The sequence below is a fragment of the Cicer arietinum genome, chromosome 6 (genome assembly GCF_000331145.2).
Source record: "Cicer arietinum cultivar CDC Frontier isolate Library 1 chromosome 6, Cicar.CDCFrontier_v2.0, whole genome shotgun sequence".
NCBI lineage: Eukaryota > Viridiplantae > Streptophyta > Magnoliopsida > Fabales > Fabaceae > Cicer > Cicer arietinum.
The window spans coordinates 49,667,746-49,677,053 of NC_021165.2; positions in this window are offsets into that span (position 1 = coordinate 49,667,746).

Consider the following 9,308-nt stretch of genomic DNA (forward strand, 5'->3'; position numbering starts at 1 on the left):
GTAGTCCAATTAGGGTTTTTAACTAATCTTGGTCATCCAGAAGGTGTGTTATGTCATTGGATTAACATTTTAGTGATTTTCTTCCTCCCTAGGCATATTCTAGTCAAATTAGGGTTTTTAACAAATCTTGTGCATTCAATAAGTTCATTTGTGTCATTGGATTAACATTTAGATCATTTTCGTCCTCCATAGGCTTATTCTAGTTCAATTAGAGTTTTTAACCATTCTTGTCCATTTAATAGGTGTGTTTGTTGCATTGGATTAACATTTACATCATTTTCGTCCTCCCAAGGCTTATTGTAGACCAATTAGTGTTTTTAACCAGTCTTGTGCATCTAATGGGTGTGTTTGTATCAATGGATAAACATTTAGATCACTTTCGTCCTCCATAGGCTTATTCTAGTCCGATTTCGGTTTTTAACGAATCTTGTGCATCCAATAAATTCATTTGTGTCATTGGATAAACATTTAGGTCGTTTTCGTCCCCCCTAGGTACATTCTAGTCCAATTAGAGTTTTTAACCAATGTTGTGCATCCAATTAGTTCATTTGTGTCGCTTGATTAACATTTAGGTCATTTTCATCCTCCATAGGCTTATTCTAGTTCAATTAGAGTTTTTAACCAATGTTGTGCATCCAATTAGTTCATTTGTGTCGCTTGATTAACATTTAGGTCATTTTCTTCCGCCTTAGGCTTGTTCTAGTCGAATTAGGGTTTTTAACCAATCTTGTCCATCCAACAGGTGTGTTTGTGTCGTTGGATTAACATTTAGGTCATTTTCGTCGTCGCTATGCATATTCTAGTCCAATTAGGGTTTCTAACCAATCTTGTGCTTCCAATAAGTTCATTTGTTTCATTAAATTAATATTTAGGTCATTTTCGTCGTCCCTAGGCTGATTCTTGTGCAATTTGGGTTTTTAACCAATCTTATGCTCCAATTGGTGTGTTTGTGTTTTTGGATTACATTTAGGTCATTTTCGTCCTCTCTAGGCTTATTCTAGTCCAATAAGAGTTTTTAACCAATCTTGTGCATCCAACAAATTTATTTGTCATTGGATTATCATTTAGGTCATTTTCATCCTCCCTAGGCTTATTCTAGTCGAATTAATGCTTTTAACCAATCTTTTCCATGTAATAGGTGTGTTAGTTTCATTGGATTAACATTTAGGTCATTTTCGTCCTCCCTAGGCTTATTCTAGTCCAATTAGGGTTTTTAACCAATCTTATGCACCAATAGGTGTGTTTGTGTCGTTGTATTAACATTTAGGTCATTTTCTTCCGCCCTATGCTTATTCTAGTCGAATTAGGGTTTTTAACCAATCTTGTGCATCCAACAGGTGTGTTTGTGTTGTTGGATTAACATTTAGGTCATTTTCATCGTCGCTATGCTTATTCTAGTCCAATTAGGGTTTTTAACCAATCTTGTGCTTCCTATAAGTTCATTTGTTTCATTTGATTAACATATAGGTCATTTTCATCGTCCCTAGGCTTATTCTTGTGCAATTAGGGTTTTTAACCAATCTTATGCACCAATAGGTATTTTTGTGTTTTTGGATTAACATTTAGGTCATTTTCGTCCTCTCTAGGCTTATTCTAGTCCAATAAGAGTTTTTACCCAATCTTGTGCATCCAACAAATTCATTTTTGTCATTGGATTATCATTTAGGTCATTTTCATCCTCCCTAGGCTTATTCTAGTCCAATTAGGGTTTTTAACCAATCTTGTGCATCCAATAAGTTCATTTGTGTCATTGGATTAACATTTAGGTCATTTTCGTCCTCCCTAGGCTTATTCTAGTCCAATTAGGGTTTTTAACCAATCTGGTGCCTCCAATAGGTGTGTTAGTGTCATTGGATTAACATTTAGGTCATTTTCGTCCTCCCTAGGCTTATTCAAGTCCAATTAGGGTTTTTAACCAATCTTGTGCATCCAATAGGTGTGTTTCTATCATTGGATTAAAATTTAGGTCATTTTCGTCGTCGCTACGTTTATTCTAGTCTAATTAAGGTTGTTAACAAATCTTGTGAATCCAGTAAGTTCGTTTGTGACATTGGATTATCATTTAGGTCATTTTCGTCCTCCTTAGGATCATTCTTGTCCAATTAGGGTTTTTCCTCAATCTTGTGCGTCCAATTAGTTCATTTGTGTCATTAGATTAACATTTAGATCATTTTCGTCATCCCTAGGCTTATTCTAGTCCAATAGTGTTTTTAACCAATCTTGTGCATCCAATAGGTGTGTTTGTATCATTGGATGAACATTTAGGTCATTTTCGTCCTCCTTAGGATAATTCTTGTCCAATTAGGGTTTTTCCTCAATCTTGTGCGTCCAATTAGTTCATTTGTGTCATTAGATTAACATTTAGATCATTTTCGTCATCCCTAGGCTTATTCTAGTCCAATAGTGTTTTTAACCAATCTTGTGCATCCAATAAGTTCATTTGTTTCATTGGATTAACACTTAATTCATTTTTGGACTCCCTTGGCTTATTCTAGTCCAATTAGGGTTTTTAACTAATCTTGTTCATCCAATAGGTGTGTTTGTGTCATTCGATTAACATTTAAGTGATTTTCGTCCTCCCTAGGCTTATTCTAGTCCAATTAGGGTTTTTAACTAATCTTGTTCATCCAATAGGTGTGTTTGTGTCATTCGATTAACATTTAAGTGATTTTCGTCCTCCCTAAGCTTATTCTAGTCAAAACAGGGGTTTTAACCAATCTTGTGCATCCAATAAGTTTATTTGTGTCATTTGATTAACATTTAGATAATTTTCGTTCTCCTTAGGCTTATTCTAGTTCAATTAGAGTTTTTAACCAATCTTGTGCATCCAATAAGTTCTTTTGTGTCTTTGGATTAACATTTAGGTCAATTTTGTCCTCCGTAGGCCTATTCTTGTCGAATTAGGGTTTTTAACCAATCTTGTGCATCCAATAAGTTCTTTTGTGTCATTGGATAGACATTTAGGTCATTTTCATCCTCCCTAGGTATATTCTTGTCCAATTAGAGTTTTCAACCAATCTTGTGTATCCAATTAGTTCATTTGTGTCTTTGGATTAACATTTTGGTCATTTTCTTTCTCCCTAGGCTTATTGTAGTCCAATTAGGGTTTTTAACCAATCTTGTGCATCCAATAAATTCATTTGTGTCATTGGATTAACATTTTAGTGATTTTCTTCCTCCCTAGGCATATTCTAGTCAAATTAGGGTTTTTAACAAATCTTGTGCATTCAATAAGTTCATTTGTGTCATTGGATTAACATTTAGATCATTTTCTTCCTCCATAGGCTTATTCTAGTTCAATTAGAGTTTTTAACCATTCTTGTCCATCTAATAGGTGTGTTTGTGGCATTGGATTAACATTTACATCATTTTCGTCCTCCCAAGGCTTATTGTAGACCAATTAGTGTTTTTAACCAGTCTTGTGCATCTAATGGGTGTGTTTGTATCATAGGATAAGTATTTAGATCACTTTCGTCCTCCATAGGCTTATTCTAGTCCAATTACGGTTTTTAACGAATCTTGTGCATCCAATAAATTCATTTGTGTCATTGGATAAACGTTTAGGTCATTTTCGTCCTCCCTAGGTACATTCTAGTCCAATTAGAGTTTTTAACCAATGTTGTGCATCCAATTAGTTCATTTGTGTTGCTTGATTAACATTTAGGTCATTTTCTTCCGCCTTAGGCTTATTCTAGTCGAATTAGGGTTTTTAACCAATCTTGTCCATCCAACAGGTGTGTTTGTGTCGTTGGATTAACATTTAGGTCATTTTCGTCGTCGCTATGTATATTCTAGTCCAATTAGGGTTTTTAACCAATCTTGTCCATCCAACAGGTGTGTTTGTGTCGTTGGATTAACATTTAGGTCATTTTCGTCGTCGCTATGTATATTCTAGTCCAATTAGGGTTTGTAACCAATCTTGTGCTTCCAATAAGTTCATTTGTTTCATTAAATTAATATTTAGGTCATTTTCGCCCTACCTAGGCTTATTGTAGTCTAGTAAGGGTTTTTAATCAATCTTGTGCATCCAATAAGTTCATATGTGTCATTGATTTAACTTTTAGGTCATTTTTGTACTCCCTCAGCTTACTCTTGTCTAATTAGGGTTTTTAAATAACCTTGTTCATCCAGTAGGTGTGTTTGTTTCATTGGATTAACATTTAGATCATTTTCGTCCTCCATAGGCTTATTCTAGTTCAATTAGAGTTTTTAACCAATCTTGTACATCCAATAGGTGTGTTTCTGTAATACGATAAACATTTATGTCACTTTCGTCCTCCATAGGCTTTTTCTAGTCCAATTAGGGTTTTTAACTAATCTTGTGCATCAAATAGGTATATTCTAGTCCAATTAGAGGTTTTAACCAATCTTTTGCATCCAATTAGTTCATTTGTGTCTTTGGATTAACATTTAGGTCATTTTCTTCTTCCTAGGCTTATTGTTGTCAAATTAAGGTTTTTACCTAATCTTGTCCATCCAATAGATGTGTTTGTGTTATTGGATTAACCTTCAGGTCATTTTTGTCCTCCCTATGCTTATTCTAGTCCAATTATTGTTTTTAACCAATCTTGTGCATTCAATAAGTTCATTTGTGTCATTGGATTATCATTTAGGTCATTTTCGTCCTCCTGAGGCTTATTCTTGTCCAATTAGGGTTTTTAACTAATCTTGTGCATCAAATAGTTGTGTTTGTGTCATTGGATTAACATTTAGGTCATTTTCGTCCTCTATAGGCTTATTCTACTCCAATTAGAGGTTTTAACCAATCTTGTGCATCCAAAAAGTTAATTTGTGGCATTGGATTAACATTTAGGTCATTTTCGTGATCCCTCACTTATTCTCGTCCAATTAGGGTTTTTAACCAATCTTGTCCATCCAATATGTGTGTTTGTGTAATTGGATTAACATTTAGGTCATTTTCGTCCTCCTTAGACATATTCTAGTCCAATTAGGGTTTTTAACCAATCTTTTTCCATCTAATAAGTGCATTTGTGTCAGTGGATTAACATTTAGTTTATTTTCGTCCTCCCTAGGCTTATTATAGTCAGATTAGGGTTTTTAACTTATCTTTTTCATCGAATTGGTGTGTTTGTGACACTGGATTAACATTTAGGTCATTTTCGTCCTCCCTAAGCTTATTGTAGTCCAATTAGGGCTTTTAACCAATCTTGCATCCAATAAGTTCATTTGTGTCATTGGATTAACATTTAGGTCATTTTCGTACTCCCTAGACTTATTCAAGTCCAATTAGAGTTTTTATCGAATCTTGTGCATCCAATAAGTTCATTTCTGTCATTTGATTAACATTTAGATCATTTTCTTCCTCCATAGGCATATTCTACTTTAATTAGAGTTTTTAACCAATCTTGTGCATCCATTAGGTGTGTTTGTGTCATTGGATAAACATTTAGGTCACTTTCGTCCTCCTTATGCTTATTGTAGTCAAATTATTGTTTTTAACCAATCTTGTGCATCCAATAAGTTCATTTGTGTCATTGGATTAACATTTAGGTTATTTTGGTCCTCCATAGACTTATTCTAGTCCAATTTGGGTTTAAACAAATCTTGTGCCTCCAAAAAGTTCATTTGTGTCATTGATTTAACATTTAGGTCATATTTGTACTCCCTAGGCCTATTCTAGTCCAATTAGGATTTTTAACTAATCTTGTTCATCTAGTTGGTGTGTTTGTGTCATTGGATTACCAATTAGATCATATTCGCCTCCATAGGCATATTCTAGTTCAATTAGACTTTCTAACCAATCTTGTGCATCAATTAGGTGTGTTTGTGTCATAGGATAAACATTGATGTCATTTTCGTCCTCCATAGGCTTTTTCTAGTCCAATTCGGGTTTTTAACCAATCTTGTGTATCTAATAAGTTCATTTGTGTCAGTGGATAAACATTTAGGTCATTTTCGGCTACCCTAGTAATATTCTAGTCCAATTAGAGTTTTTAACCAATCTTGTGAATCCGATTAGTTCATTTGTGTCTTTGGATTAAAATTTAGGTCATTTTCTACCTCGCTAGGCTAATTCTAGTCGAATTAAGGTTTTTAACCAATCTTGTCCATCTAATAGGTGTGTTTGTATCATAAGATTAACATTTAAGTCATTTTCGTCCTCCATAGGCATATTCTACTTCAATTAGAGTTTTTAACCAATCTTGTGCATCCAGTACGTGTGTTTATGTCATTGGATTAACATTTAAGTTATTTCCGTCCTCCCTAGGCTTATTCTAGTCAAATTAGGGTTTTTAACCAAACTTGTGCAACCAATAAGTTCATTTGTGTCAGTTGATTAACATTTAGGTCATTTTCGTCCTCCTTGGGCTATTCTAGTCCTATTAGACTTTTTAACCAATCTTGTGCATCCAATAGGAGCGTTTGTGGCATTGGATTAACATTTTCATCATTTTTCGTCCTCCTTAGGCTTTTGTAGTCCAATTACGTTTGTTAACCAATCTTGTGCATCTAATAGGTGTGTTTGTGTCATTGGATAAACATTTAGGTCACTTTCGTCCTACATAGGCTTATTCTAGTCCAATTAGGGTTTTTAACCAATCTTGTGCATCCAATAAGTTCATTTGAGTCATTGGATAAAAATTTAGGCCATTTTGGTAATCTCTAGGTACATTCTAGTCCAATTAGAGTTTTTAACCAATCTTGTGCATCCAATAAGTTGAATTGTGTCATTGGATTAACATTTAGATCATTTTCGTCCTCCCTAGGCTTATTCTAGTCTAATTATGGTTTTTGACTAATCTTGTGCATCGAATAGGTGTGTTTGTGTCACTGGATTAACATTTAGGTCATTTTCACCCTACCTAGGCTTATTGTAGTCCAATTAGGGTTTTTAACCAATTTTATGCATCCAATAAGTTCATTTGTGTCATGGGATTAACATTTAGCTCAATTTCTTCCTCCCTAGGCTTATTCTAGTCGAATTAAGGTTTTTAACCAATCTTGTCCATCCGATAGGTGTGTTTGTGTCTTTCGTTTAACATTTAGGTCATTTTCGTCATCCATATGCTTATTGTAGTCAAATTATGATTTTTAAGCAATCTTGTGCATCCAATAAGTTTATTTGTGTCATTGGGTTAACATTTACCTCATTTTCGTCCTCCATAGACTTATTCTTCTCCAATTAGGGTTTTTAACAAATATTGTGCCTCCACTAAGTTCATTTGTGTCATTGAATTAAGATTTAGGTCATTATTGTACTCCTTAGGCTGATTCTACTGCAATTAGGTTTTTTAACCAATCTTGTGCATCTAATAGGTGTGTTTGTGTCATAGGATAAACATTTATGTCACTTTCGTCCTCCATAGGCTTTTTCTAGTCCAATTAGGGTTTTTAACCAATCTTGTGTATCTAATAAGTTCATTTGTGTCAGTGGATAAACATTTAGGTCATTTTCATCTACCCTAGTTATATTCTACTCCAATTAGAGTTTTTAACCAATCTTGTGAATCCGATTAGTTCATTTGTGTCTTTGGAATAAAATTTAGCTCATTTTCTTCCTCCCTAGGCTTATTCTAGTCGAATTAATGCTTTTAACCAATCTTTTCCATCTAATAGGTGTGTTTGTGTCATTGGATTAACATTTAGGTCATTTTCGTACTCCTTTGCCATATTCTAGTCCAATTAGGGTTTTTAACCAATCTTGTGCATCCAATAAGGTCATTTGTGTCATTGGATTAACATTTAGGTCATTTTCGTCCTCCCTAGTCTTATTCTAGTATAATTAGGGTTTTTAACTAATCTTGTGCATCCAATAGGTGTGTTTGTATTATTGGGTTAACATTTAGGTCAATTTTGTACTCCATCGGCTTATTCTAGTCCAATTAGGGTTTTAACTAATCTTGTTCATCCAATAGGTGTGTTTATGTCATTGGATTAACATATAAGTTATTTTCGACCTCCCTAGGCTTATTCTCGTCAAATTAGGGTTTTTAACCAAAACTTGTGCATCCCATAAGTTGATTTGTGTTATTGGATTAACATTTAGGTCATTTTTGTCCTCCCTGGGCCTATTCTAGTCAAATTAGGTTTTTTAACCAATCTTGTGCATCTAATAGGTGTGTTTGTGTCATTGGATAAACATTTAGGTCACTTTCGTCCTCCATAGGCTTATTGTAGTCCAAATAGGGTTTGTGTCATTGGAACATTTAGGTCATTTTTGTCCTCCATCTGCTTATTTAAGTTCAATTAAAGTTTTTAACCACACTTGTGCATCCAAGAGGTGTGTTTGTGTCATTGGATTAACATTTAGGTCATTTTCGTCATCCCTAGGCTTATTCTAGTCTAATTATGGTTTTTAACCAATCTTGTGCATTCAATAAGTTCATTTGTGTCATTGGATTAACATTTAGATCATTTTCGTCATCCCTAGGCTTATTCTAGTCTAATTATGGTTTTTAACCAATCTTGTGCATTCAATAAGTTCATTTGTGTCATTGGATTAACATTTAGATCATTTTCGTCATCCCTAGGCTTATTCTGACCAATTAGGGTTTTTAACTAATCTTGTGCATCCAATAGGTGTGTTTGTATCATTGGCTTCTCACTGGCTCGACAGTAGACCGCCACGATCAGGCTCATTTAGTTGTACTTCCCCGGAATCACTAGGCTTGTCAGGCCCTACCTACCTATATGATGACAAAATAATCTCCACTTCACAAATTCACAATATTTATTTTCTTCCCTCGTTGGTATATGATACTCCGTTAAAACCGTCATCTTAAACACAAATTGAAATCACCATTATTTCACCAACTATGGGGTTAATTCAATATTCTCATCACAGTTTAGAACATCACTATCATCATCATCACATAAACTCATCACAAATTTATAGCATCACAATCATCAATCAAACATTATCACAAATTTATAACGTCACAATTATTAATCGTACATCATCATCATTACATAAAATTATCACAACACATCCATCTTTTGTTATCACATCACATAAACTCATCTAATCACGCATATATAAATTTAATTCGACACCCAATATCACAATAATATCAATATCACACATTCAAACAAATTAAATCAATCAACACCCTACAAATATTTCTATTCTATATTTTAATCTCACAATTTCCATATTTTCACATTAATTAATTTATCCCTCAAAGGGCTACTGCCATACGTAGCGAGCCCCAAATGAATCGTTGGGAAATACGGTTTTCCCGTTCATCTCACAATATATTACACTCATGAATTCAAACGCTCTCTCACCCCTTACCTTATTTCGACGCTTTCACACACGAATAGGATTCCACGAGCAAACAGCCTTT